Below are 12,985 nucleotides of genomic sequence, written 5' to 3' on the forward strand. Positions count from 1 at the left end.
ATGTTTTTCCTTTTCAGGTCCACCAACTGTACCTTGACTTCTCTCCTTTAGCAGCATCCAGCTGGAAACAATGAACTCTATACCACCATTAAATTTCTTCTTCTGATTCCAATCTTGCTATCTTGGCTCTTTTACATAGAGCTGCCCCAGAAAAAGTCTTGTCAGCTTGCAACTCCCACCCACGCCTCTTCTGCACATCCCTTCCATCCATGTCTGCAGGTCCAGGAACTAACAAGATTAGAAAGAGGTCTGCTGTGGTGCTTATACTCTTACTATGATCACCCAGCATGTTCCATCAGGAAAGAAGGAGTCCAAAAAGGAAGAACAATACTGCCTAACAGCTTGTCTTCACAGAGACATTTCGGCTGCTGATAGCAATCCTCTCAGTCCACACACACAAAAAAAAAATCACTGCTTGTGTGACAAAGGGCCACCACAGAACCTTCCCCTATATCCTGCTCATACATCAAGCAGGAATAAGCACAAGACTTGATGGCAAAAAATGGAGCCTTAACTATAAAACCACTGACTGCAACAGTCAAAACAACCAACTTACATCTTTACCAGGAAGGGGAAAATGAGTAGCAAGTGTACATTCTCACTTCCACAAGCACACGGATAAAACATCTGCTAAGATAACAGTCAGAAACATCAGGTATAAGCCAGTAGTTGAAGAAACCAAACTTCTAAGTGACCTTCTGAACAATAGTTTTCGCAATGCAGTGGTATGATCACATTATCACCCAAAGATACTTTTCTTGATATCAGAGCAATACTCATTTACAGAGGTGATACCATGGCATTTGCCAGCCATCTGTGGTTTCTGATTATGTGAGCACCTATACTCACTTAGATCTCAAAGGCAAGAAAAGAGTTTTGCTGTATCCCGAGTAGGTATAAACTGCTCAAGATCCAAAAAGAAATCACACAGCTGAGAGCCTATCTCTTCTGGTACGCACCATTTTCCACACCAAGTCCAGCAGCACTGGCTGTGTCACAGCACATCCACAGAATAACATACAGTTACAGCTCTACCACTAAAATAAGTCCTCAATAGGCTTCACTGCCTAAGGGGAAAAAGCCCCATAAACCACATTTGATCTCTAGCCTGTGTCCAGTGATTAGATCTCACTGTTCCCTTTGCTACTATGCTAAGCCAAACAGTCATTGATCTCATCTTCATGTAAATACCCAAAACCCAGTTTTGTTTTGTTTCAAAGGCCAACTTAGGAATCAACTAACTACACCAAACTTAGTGAGGTTGCAGATCTCATCTTCAGGTTACCAGATGCCCTCCAACAGAGGTTGCCCAGAGAGGTTGTGGAATCTCCTGGATGTGTTCCTGTGTGATCTACTCTAGGTGGTCCTGCTCTGGCAGGGAGGTTGGACTAAATGATCTTTTGATGTGCCTTCCAACCTCTAACATTCTGTGATTCTGTGAACAGAAACAGTGCTGTTGCCAAAGTTCCTCTTCCTTTATTCTGTTGCCTCCCAGGAAGAACATACAACAGCATCTCTGTAATGCTCAGGGAGGACTTTGTCCCATCGTGAGCATCTGCAGTTCATCAGCTGCAGAGAACCTGAACTTATTCAACTTCTCCTTTGCCCATCCTTCAGCTCTTATTCCTTTGAAAAGGAAGCAGGTGGTAATAAACTTGGCAAGCCATGGTTTGCATCACTGTCACATCATGCTGTGCATGTCTTGCCTCATCATAGCTTAAAATAACCCATCCCCACCCTAAGATGTCTGCATATGTACTCTACAAATTCAAAGAAATGTTGCTTAAAGGTGATGTTGACTCATGAGAAAGCCTTAAGTTCTCTCTTGAAAGAACAGCACACTAGCTGATGTTATTTATAGCACTTAGCTGGCATATGCCTGCAGCCTCCCACAAATCAAGGAAAGGGAAACCCTCTGCACAAGCAGTAGCATGCTACACAAAGACATGAGAGAACAGTTAGGGCACAAAACTCAATGTCCATTTGCTTCATGCACATAGCCAGACTCCCCAAGGCCATCTGGGAGCAACCCATCAAGGCAGGTGATTAAGCACTCTACAGTTAGCCTTTGTGTGAGGAGGAAATAGCTTGTTGTCACCATCTAAAAAAATGGACAAGGGTGAAAGCCTCAAGAGGGCATACTCAGAAGGCTGTTTGTAACATCACTCATCACTTCTCTGGGGCCTGTAAATTTATTTGCAGACTATACAGGCTCACAAGCTACTAGAAGAGCACTATTTTTTTCCTTTCCCCAGGCTTTGCAGTCACAGGCACTGACCCTTCCACAGGACAATTTAAAAGGATACCATTCAGTACAACCCTATCAGGTTTACTTGTTAGCCAAGAACTCCTTTTCAGAGTTTTGCAACAAGCACTGAAGACCATCCATCTTTCAGATTCACAAATTCAGACTGAAGCTTCCTGAGTTTCGAAAGCCTTGGCTGAATTATGGTACTTGGGCAAGTCATAAAGGAAGAGCTACCTGTTTTGCATTATTTTAACCTCCAAATCAGGCAAAACTTGGCAGTGTTTGGTTTGTAAACTGTTTTCAATCACAAATTCTATTAAGGGAATAAACTCTCAAGGGATAAAAGTTCACTTAGTGTTACAAAAGCACCCTAAACTGAAATAAGTATATTGCAAAAACATAAATCCTGCCTCTGGTAAAAAGATACCTGACTGGCCAATAAAGTACAGCTCTCCCCTCCTCTTCCCTGGCTGAGAATTGATACTGCTAACACAAAAATAAGTGTCATAGATATCCTTTCTGCACTCCATAACCAAAGTTGTGCAAAACCACAGATACTACCTTCAGCTGAATCAAATTTCAGCCTAGGCCTCTCACCTTCCAGAGACCAGTAAAGCACATTGCCCTCCCCAGGTCAGAGACTTCCTACAAACTGCTCAAGTGCTCATAGTAGCAAGCTATCTTTACTGTCAACCTCCTCTTCCCTTGCTGGTTGGACAATTTCAGCATCTTTCAAATTCCAAGTTGGGGCCAAGGTGCTAGTTAGGAGATACTACAGTGGTGATGCATGCATCTTAAGGCAGACAAACATCACTGTGACTAAACTTGGGGAAAATTTAGTAACCACGTTAAGATGAATGCATCTCTCCCTCTCTAGGCAGCAAGGACGTATCTGAACTGAAAGACAGATCAAAAATAACCTGCCAACAGGCTTATTTATCTTAATAACCCTCCAAGATTTATTCTCCAAATCAGGGTCCTAAAACTTTCACTCAGTTCTAGAACTGCTGGTGGTCTTCACAGCTTTTCTGGCACATAACTAAAGGCAGTGAGACAAATCCTGTTCTTATTGAATGAGAAAGAAGTTTTCCCCTCAAAGTTCTGAAAGCGCACAAAAGCACCTCCCCACTTCATGCTACTTCACACAACCTCAAACCATCAACTAATTGACAGTTTAGTTTCAAGATTATGCATCATCTACCCAGCCCTCAGGTCACTCCTAATGCAATCTCCAAGCTAGCCTTTGTACATTAGAAACGTAAAATACTTCTCTCCCTGTTCCCAAAGGTGTGCTCACCTCCAGCATCTAAAGAAATCTCACAATCAATTAACAGCTCAGTTGTGCTCTGCTAAACCCTTAAACCACCTGAGACCTGGACAGGGAGCCAAAAAGCATGGAAGAATGACTCTAGATAACCCCCCACCGTCATTTGATTAGCATTTAAGAAGGCTGTCCCATGGAAATCAACTGTTGCAAAAATCAAGTAACAACTGGACACGCAACACATGGTTTGGATGAGTCACTGAACAGCAGGAGGAAAAAAATCAAAATATTTTGGCATATCAGACAATTCTTCCCACTCCCAATTCCACTCCCACATGCTTCCTCACTTTCTATAAAATGTTAATTGGAACCTAAGCAGTCCAGAAGTCAACTACATTATGCTAGACACTAGATACTGTATACATATTATAAGATGGCCCACCCCCAGGACACATATGGTAAAAAAGAGGAGTGGGAGAAAGAAAGAGAAAGGAAGAACTGGTAATCCCTGACAAACAGCCCAACAACTTGTGTGTTAAAAGGTTAAATAATTTCCTGTGGTCAGAGAGTTTTCCCCAATGCTAAGACTTAGAGACACTCCAAACCTTTGGACCGTATCCGAGCAGTTCCCTTTGACCTAAATTTTCCTCTCTAAATATCCAAACAAGCATACAAAAGGTTCTCACACTGATTGTACTTGAAGCTACACAAAGTAATCTGCAGTAGTGAGAGTGCACTGGAAATTTAAACCAAGACAAGACCTCCAGCATGGATCCAAGTCATTAATAGAAGTAGGATCTTTCTTCATAATTAGACATTTTTCTTCTAAGCAAGAAGTATTTTAACATGAAAGCAGAATTTGCTCTTAGGGACCTCACAGGAGCATTTACTAATCCTGCGCTTTACTCAACAGATGTTAAAGGGCCATGAACCTGTGAGGGCCATGGGAGGAAAATAAAATGCTACGCTAAGATGTGCCATGCAAATCAGGGAGTATTCATGTCCTTTGGGTCTGAATGTTCTAAACTAAGCTTTTCATCCACTGGCTGCTTGGACATACAGCAAGATAATGCTTTTTGCCTAAAGTTTAGAAAATAATCCACATTATGCTTAGAAAACAAACAAGGTTCTCAGATCTGACAGCATGTAAGTGCATACTTCATTACACACAATATCACCGAGGACATTAGAAATTCACAACTCTTATTTCAATGCCAGTTCTTTTATAATTATAATGAAAAATTCACAGGCCCTTACCCACATCATCCAAGTAAAGCATCAAACAATGCTTGGAGGACAGTAAAAGATGAGAAAACGAACACACTCTGTGAGAAAAGGACTCAATTAGGAACATATGAAACACTACACTGGGTCAGAATAAAGGTCAATGTAGCCCAATAGCCTGCCTAGCATGGTAGCAACTGGAGATGCTATTTAAGCCTGGCTCTTCTCAGTAATCCTTTCTTTCCTCAAGACTCCTCCAGCATCCACCAGAACAAGGATGTGAGAACACACATCTTCACCTATTCTTTCTATTATCTATTTACAGACCTTTTGCCAGTGAATAAGTAATCCTTTTGTGAGTATACAGATACACTCTGCCTCATCTGCCTCTACCTCCTTCTGCAGTCACAAGTTCCAGAAGTTCATCACTATCCACTTTACAGAAGTATGCTCCTTCATCTGCTTTAAACAAATGTCCAAGTGTCTGCTACCTCTAGAATTGTGGAATTTATCAAATATGCTTTACATTCTGCTTATCCATTGCCTTCATGGTTTCAGAAGCCTCAGACATACATCCCCTATACACTCTCTCTAATCTGGAGGGTCCCAGCGTTTTCAATCTCTACCTAGAAGGCAGCTGCTCTATCCCTTTCATCATTTTACAGGTCCTTTTCTCCAACTCCACTCTCATTCTTGAGGTAGAAGTCAGAACTGTAATACTCCAGCAAATTTTTGTGCAAGTGCATCGAAGTTTTATTTAACAAGAAAATGACTCCCTCTTGATCTCAGAACCCTCCTTGATGATGCTTAGCACTGTTGGCTTTTTTCACTCACTCACTGATAATTATTTTGGACAGCTATTGATACTCTCCAATCTCCTTCCAGAGCTGTGAATGCCAGTTTCAAGTTCAGCAACATGTAAAAACACCTGTAGATTTTTCCCCTAGATGCACTGTTGCCTGAAACTCACCTGCTACCAGTTTGTCCACCCACTCAGTTTTGGGAGATTCTTGCAGTTTTCTTTGCCATCAGTTCTGCAATGACTACCTGAAAGAGCTTCCTACCATCAACAAACTAGGAGACTGTTGCACATGCCCTCCTCCGATAAAAATATCAAATGCATTGGTCAATAAAAATAACGAATGCATTTACCCCTGGGGCCCCAAAGCTGATTCATCTTTATTGCAAGAGTAGCCAGTAAGCTCTACCCTTTGCTTTCTACCCTTTAACCAGCTTTCAGACCTTAAAGGACCTTTCCTGTGATCCTGCAGTAACAATTTCCTCAGCATTTGGCATGGGACATCACAGTCTCTTACATTCACTAGATTCCCTTTATGCACATGCAGAAGACACACTGATAGAGTTCCAGTCAAAGCAAGGTTTGTTTGTTTTTTTTTTTTTACAGAAGCCACAGCAGTTCTTACCAAACAGTCTGTTTTATCTGTATGCTCAGTGGTTCATCATCTTTACCACTAATATTTTTTTCCTAGCAAGATGTCCAACAGTTTGTAGTTCCCAGGCTCTCCCTATGAAAGAGTTACACAGACAACCCACCAGGCCTCTGGCACAGTAACTGTTCACAGTAGAAAGTCAGACACCATTTGCTTGCAGCTTTCTAGTTTAATATCAGAGCTCTTTCAGAACTGATAAATACTGTTGTCCTGGCAGTTTCCTGATATGTTACTTGCATAGACAGTCTCCTGTTTCCTGTGTATTTACTGTAAATTGATCTAGGTATCCTGGGCTATCCACTGCAGAGAACGTTAGGGGTGGGAATCTGCCCAGTGTCTGCAACAGCAAAGACTGATGCAAAAATAGTTGTGATCTCCCATTTTCTCCATTGTCAAGGACAACTCCTACCAATTCTCTTCCTGACTTCCCACGAGCAATATATGTAAGTAACTAGGAGCCATCCATTCAAGCACCCTTTGCAAAATACTGCTTGATTCTAGTTTTGCCCTTTTAATTTTGTGTTTACTTTCAATCTTCCACATTTTACAGGCTTTTCTACTCTTGTTCACACAAGTGCCAATCTTTTCTCCAAAACACCTCCTCAGCTCTCACATAGAGCCACTGCTGGGATGTTGGGCTTTTACTTGCAATTTCACCTGGGCTTCTAAAACAGTCGATGTAAGTTCTCAGGTTGTACATCGGCATTGTAGGCATCTTGCTTTGATTGTTCCTTTTGCAGTTTTTTTTGTTTTTAAACTGCTTCATTTTTTGCACGGATCCCTTTCCTAACATAGAATTTCCATGTAAAGAATTTATTTGCCCTGTTCTCTCCAATCACACATGAAACAATCATATGTGACAGCCAGAGCAGTTCTCCAGCCAAGACCTCCCCCAGTCAGCACTGAAAAATGAATCAAGAGCCTTTTCTTGTCTACCACTAGTCATTCCAGGCAGCCGCTACCATTGCATTTAAGTTCTCTCTACATCTCACCCAAGTCAGGCTTCACGGTCTGTTTACAAGAGGTAACCAAAATCTCTCACTACCATTCCAATTGCATACCCTTCTGATCTTGAGAAGGATACTAGTGTAAAGTCCTAACACTAAAAACCCAGCAGAGGAACCTCCAACTATGAAGATTTCATAGCAAGTCCCACCCCAAAACACACCCAGTACTTTTACACTGTTATACTTTGCATCCCATCTGCACATCCCACTTTGTCCTGTAACTTTTGCAGCCCGGTAACACTACTGTGATTATTTTGGCATGTAACATCAGGGTGATTGCTCAATGTCCAGCAGTTTAGTTACCCTGTGTTTCTCAGGTTTCCCACCTGGTGTAAAAGCACTTGCAAGCTTTGTCCTGCCTCATCAGTCAATATTCACATGCCTGTCAACTGGTACTGTAGGTGGTCTGATTCGCCTTCTGTTTTCACTGTAATAATGCTGTTTGCTTCAACCCTAACATTTGCAGGGGTAGTGCAAACATTAACAATGGCCTTTGTGTGGACTGTGTTAGTCACAAGCAGGTGCTCTCCCACACAACAGGAGTTAAGTTGATCTCCAGTGTTTTCCACACTCCTACAGTTTAGCACACACCAGCCTGCAAGATCAAATACATAAGAAGCTCCGTAAGATTTAAGTCAACTAAGCCCCAAGAGCCCAACTCTGAAAGATCAAGCACTGCTGACGCATCAGATCAAGGCTGAACCTATTTGCCATTGTGATTTACCACAGAAACAGCATTAAGCATTAAATATTTGGGAGCAGTTAGTATTTGCACAGCTAACCAATTTGTAAAAACATAAAAACCCCAAAGCTATCAGTTATTTCCAAATATTAGCTCTTTTAAGGGCAGGTTAAGCTGAATACTCCATTTAGCTTGTATCAGCTGCACTGTACAGACAGGCTGAAAACAACATGTGAATTGGAAGTACAGTAAAATGTTTGAACTAAACACAGTTCCTTTTGTTTGCTGCAGGATTTAGTTATGCAGTGAACCTTTTTCTGTGCGTGGTACTTCAGTCCCACATGTTTATTCATAAACTCAGTCTAAAAACAGATTCCAGTTAGCACAGGAAAGCACAGTGTGTGAACTCCTGTTCTGAGTTTGTAAAGCTCAGGACTGCTGTCAGAGCTGGTATGCTCTACCTCAGACAGGCTGAAGTCCACATTAAAAAGACACAGCAATAAAACAGATTTCATACCTCAAACACATCAGATTTTAGACACCTACAAGAGTGTGCCTTACCTTGTGAATCAGAGGCCAAGTCCTGTTCTCAGTGCAGTGATCTACAAGTCTTGTCACCTCAGACAGATTCTCATCACATACTTTTACACCAATCTCAGCTTTGATGGGCTGTTATAATACAAAGTAAGATGCTAGTCATGATTCAGGACTGTTTGTTCTATCACTTATCCAAGCACAACAAGGCTCACACAGAATAAACAAATTTGATTTCTACTTCTAAGAATCTTCATTCCTTCCCAGTCTTGTACTTTCGTTCAGCCTGAGAACACATTCAAGAGAGACACTCACATTTACCACAATTGATTATAAGCACCTGATTATTAATGCTTAACATGTTCTCTGACTCTACATTGAGTTGTGCCAGATGGCCCTAGCATCCCACCTGAAGTCCTTCGCAGTGAAGGCACAGAAGAAGCTATCATTTAATAATCAATCCTAAATTCAAGAAATCAGGACTGCACATTACTGCCTATTGCTCAATGTAAGTAGTTTAAAAAAGTTGTGAACTTCCCAAGTTAATTGCTATGATCTGAGAATGTAAAATATTTGTAAGCTTGCTTCCTGTCACAAACCAGCAACTCATTTGCCTTTCACTTGTCATGGTCCACTGAGAGTCAATTGCAAAACTGTATTTTGTTTGACACTAGATAGAGGCAAAAGTTTGTCAGGTTTTGGGTTTCTTTTTTTTTTTTAGCACCCACAGCTAGCCAGGTGAAACTACAAAACCTCAGTGCACTGAATTGCCAAAGGTGGCCAAAACCTCACAATTTCCTAGTGCACCAGCTCCAAAATAAAAAACCACAAGGCCCATCAGCAGCATTCAGTAGTACTTCTCAGATTTAAGACAGCTGCAGTCAAAGTACAGTAGCCTATTACTTCAATATTTAGTGACTTTGAGGCATTTTGGTAGAACATCTACTTTGCTTCCATTGATTGCTTCTGACCAATATTCTGAATTACAAGTAAACCTAGGCTTTGATTTTAGCTTTCGTAAGTGGACTGCAGGAAGCTTGTCAATCATTTACTACATTATGAAAGAGTTCAAATAGATTACATATTAGAAGATGAGGATTTAAGTGCATTGGAACAGATTTGTGATGTCAGCTGTGACCTGAAAAGCAGTGACTTACAAGCCCTAGTCTTCACAAGGCTAAGCCTATTTAGAGTATAATCTTGTGAGCCCTTTCTTTTTACTCTTATATTTTAGTCACTCTTAGACTTTATCAAACACATATTAATAAATACTTTCAGGCATCTTACATAGGCTTCAGGACTGCTTCTCTCAATGCAGGAAGCCAGGCTCTGGGCAACAGAGGCTTTGAATTGCTTGTGGCTCTGGAAGGGCCAAGCCAGCCAGACCAGATAGTCCTTCCTAGAAGTAAGACACCAACATTGTGTCTGGATGATGGCTCAGCCAGCTCTTAGCAGTGTAGGACACAGGCAGGACAAACCACCCACCCAAGATCTTTTTCCACATTTCCCCTACTGTCTTACACAGGTTTTTATTGCACATACACCAGGTTGCTGCAATACAGACATTAATGACAACACTATTAGCTCTCTGCTTGCCTAGGGAGAACTCTTACAGCTGGAATAATCAATCTGCAGCATTCGTATCGGAAGCCCAGCAAGATATTTACAGTGAGACGAGACACCAACAACATGTACAAAGCACAATGGTTTGTACCTTGTGCCTACTACACTTCAATGAACTCAGGCCACCAGAGGAATAATGACCACCAGGCTGAGCTGATGCCTGTTTTCACCCTTAAAAAGTGTTTCTCAAACACTCAGAAACTGGACTGGCCAGTTTCAGCACATACTTTATAGATTAGCAATACAGAAAACCTTCCATTGGGTTTCACAATTAATCCATATTACTAAAACAAGGAAGAATATTATCTAAGCATGGTATCTGCACCAGGATCAATAAAAACTCATTACAGCAACATCAATACTGTTCTCCTGCAATGCCCTGTGAGATGTTTTTCTACATGTGCATTCTGCTCTCATCTTACTGACAGCTCCGATTAGATCCTGGAAAATCTGCTAGGCTTTGTTACTAAAGCCTATGGAAGGTTTCCATGAGGATCTTCAGCAGGGAGGCATATTCTACTGTTCTGCCTCTATACCCAGTTTCTCCTTTTTTAACCCCCTTTGAGCTGAAACAGCTTTCTCTACATTGACTGAAACAGCAGGTAAATGAGCATCACTGACCTACACACAAGAGGTTAGTAAAATTCAAAGAAACAATGTTCAATTACATGTGGGATGCAGATGAAAATGGAACACTAAACTGAAATGGAATTTCTTTTTTCAAATCCTTCACAAACCTCTACTCCCAACTGAATTCTTAACGGTTTCTTAACCCAAAAGTCCTCTCACTTCAGCACTGTTCCAGCACTGTAGGCAGAAGAGTGTTTGGAAGTACTTCAAAACCCACACCAGTTACTTAAATTAAAAAAGCAAATACGACCATAAAAATACCTCCTCTGTGTTGACATGAAAGAACAGGCTTAAAGCAGCCCAGGTAAGCATTCAAATGCTGAAAGATCTCACTAGGAAATAATTTACACAATCTGTTTACCAAGACAGGGCTCTGGACAGGGAAGCCCAAAGCTGTGCTAGGCTTGCCAGAGCAGTGAAAGTGTAAACTGAAATCCTTTAACACAGATCATGTCTAACAGACTAATATTTCTGCTCAGCAGAATTTGTTATTGACCCCTCTGAGACTGCAATGTTTTAGCACAAGATAGGCCCAAGCCAAAAGAGAAAAACTTTTCTACAAATATGTCCAATTTTGGCTTTTGTAATGCCATGTGTCACAAAGTTGTTTACACTTCTCCATAGCATCAAAGTACACTCAACTGAACACCATAAAATGAGTTAGAGCTAGCCTAAAAAGTAGCTACTGTGCTGAGATACTCACTGCCTTTAAGAGAACTGAACTCTCCTACCTTTTCTATCAAGCTTATCTTATATCTTTGCTTGCCATGTTAACCACAGCTCTACAGACAGATTTCTCTCTGCATTTCAGAGACTGGTTAAGTCCACAGGAAGTTTCAACCTGGACATGAGGAAAAACTACTTTATTCTGAGTGTGATAGAGCACTGGAAGAGGCTGCCCAGGGGGGTTGTGGAGTTTCATCCTCTGGGAATATGCAAAACCCACCTGGACATGATCCTCTGTGACCTGCTGTAGGTAAACCTGCTTTAACAGGGGGTTGGACTAGATCTCCAGAGGTCACTTCCAATCCCCGCCATTCTGTGATTCTTCACGTAACTAAACAAACTATGCTATACACTAACATCTGTCTTTCTACCTAGTGACTCTCTGCTGATAAGGAAAAGCTGCATTTGTCTTCAGGCATTAAATTCAACTGTGAATTTCATTAGCGACCTACTGTAACTCGAAACTTTCTGATCCAGTATTTTTAAACAGAAGCACATCACTTCATCGTACTTTGAGATAGCCCTCATTCCCATTTTGAAGATCCAGGGCACAGTGCAGTCCAGGCACCAAATCAATTATGAAAATGTATCGCACAACTTCCCAAAAAACTACAATAAACTTGCCACTGGATGTAACCTTCCTCTTTATAGCTACTGTGAACCAGCTGATAGCCTGGTGCAGGATAAAATCATTCACTAATTTTAAGAACACGTTGGAAAATTGAAATTTTAATTTATTAGCTCAAACAAATCCATTAAAGGTCTTGTGACAGTTATCAACAGCATCCCTCAAAGCCATTTGTATTAAGCTGTACCACTGGGAGTAAAGACCTGTTCCTGTCACTTCAAATTAACATCAGTAAAGCAACTTGTCCCATTTGCCTTTCCCAGACACGAAGCACAGCATCCCATTTGTCTGTTACACCCCTCCCTACTTCTCCAATATTTAACACCTCTAGCTCCTTTACCAAGTCTTAAACTCAGCCTGCTCCTCACCTGTCCATTTAAAACCTAAAAAAACCCAAGATGAGTGTCCAGACACAGGAATCAGCCAGCATTTTCATTAGCAAAAAGAAGAAATACTAAAAATAAAATACATAGAAGACTATTTAAGGAAGTGTGGTTTGGTTTTGTAGGCAGTTTCAAATCTGCTAACATTTTCTACAAAGAATCAACAAATATGGATTAAGCAGTCTACTTCATATACAACAGATTATTCCAAAACAACAAATTAGTAGATTAAAGGGAAAAGGACTGGCTAAGGTAAGTAGCAGGTAGTCAGTTTTTAGAGTGAAGGAGGCTACCATAAATTACCATAATATCTATTATGTTCAACATTGATAAAGTTCTTCAGGTTAGCAAGGCAACAATGCCAAGATTATGAAGCTATTCAAGAAGTCAAAAGCAAGTCTGACTATGAAGACCAGAAGTGTCTTATAATACTGAAATTTCACCTCCCGTTTTACTGCCCATTTGTTATCCATGCATGCACTGCGCTAAGCAGAGGGGAAAACCCTGAATAAGGACAGGCCATGATGCCCACCAAACCAGTTATCACTGGTGATGAGCGATCATCAAGTCATTGTCATTACTACA

This window comes from Leptosomus discolor, chromosome 5 (genome assembly GCF_034619465.1).
Source record: "Leptosomus discolor isolate bLepDis1 chromosome 5, bLepDis1.hap2, whole genome shotgun sequence".
In the NCBI taxonomy this organism is placed as follows: Eukaryota; Metazoa; Chordata; class Aves; order Leptosomiformes; family Leptosomidae; genus Leptosomus; species Leptosomus discolor.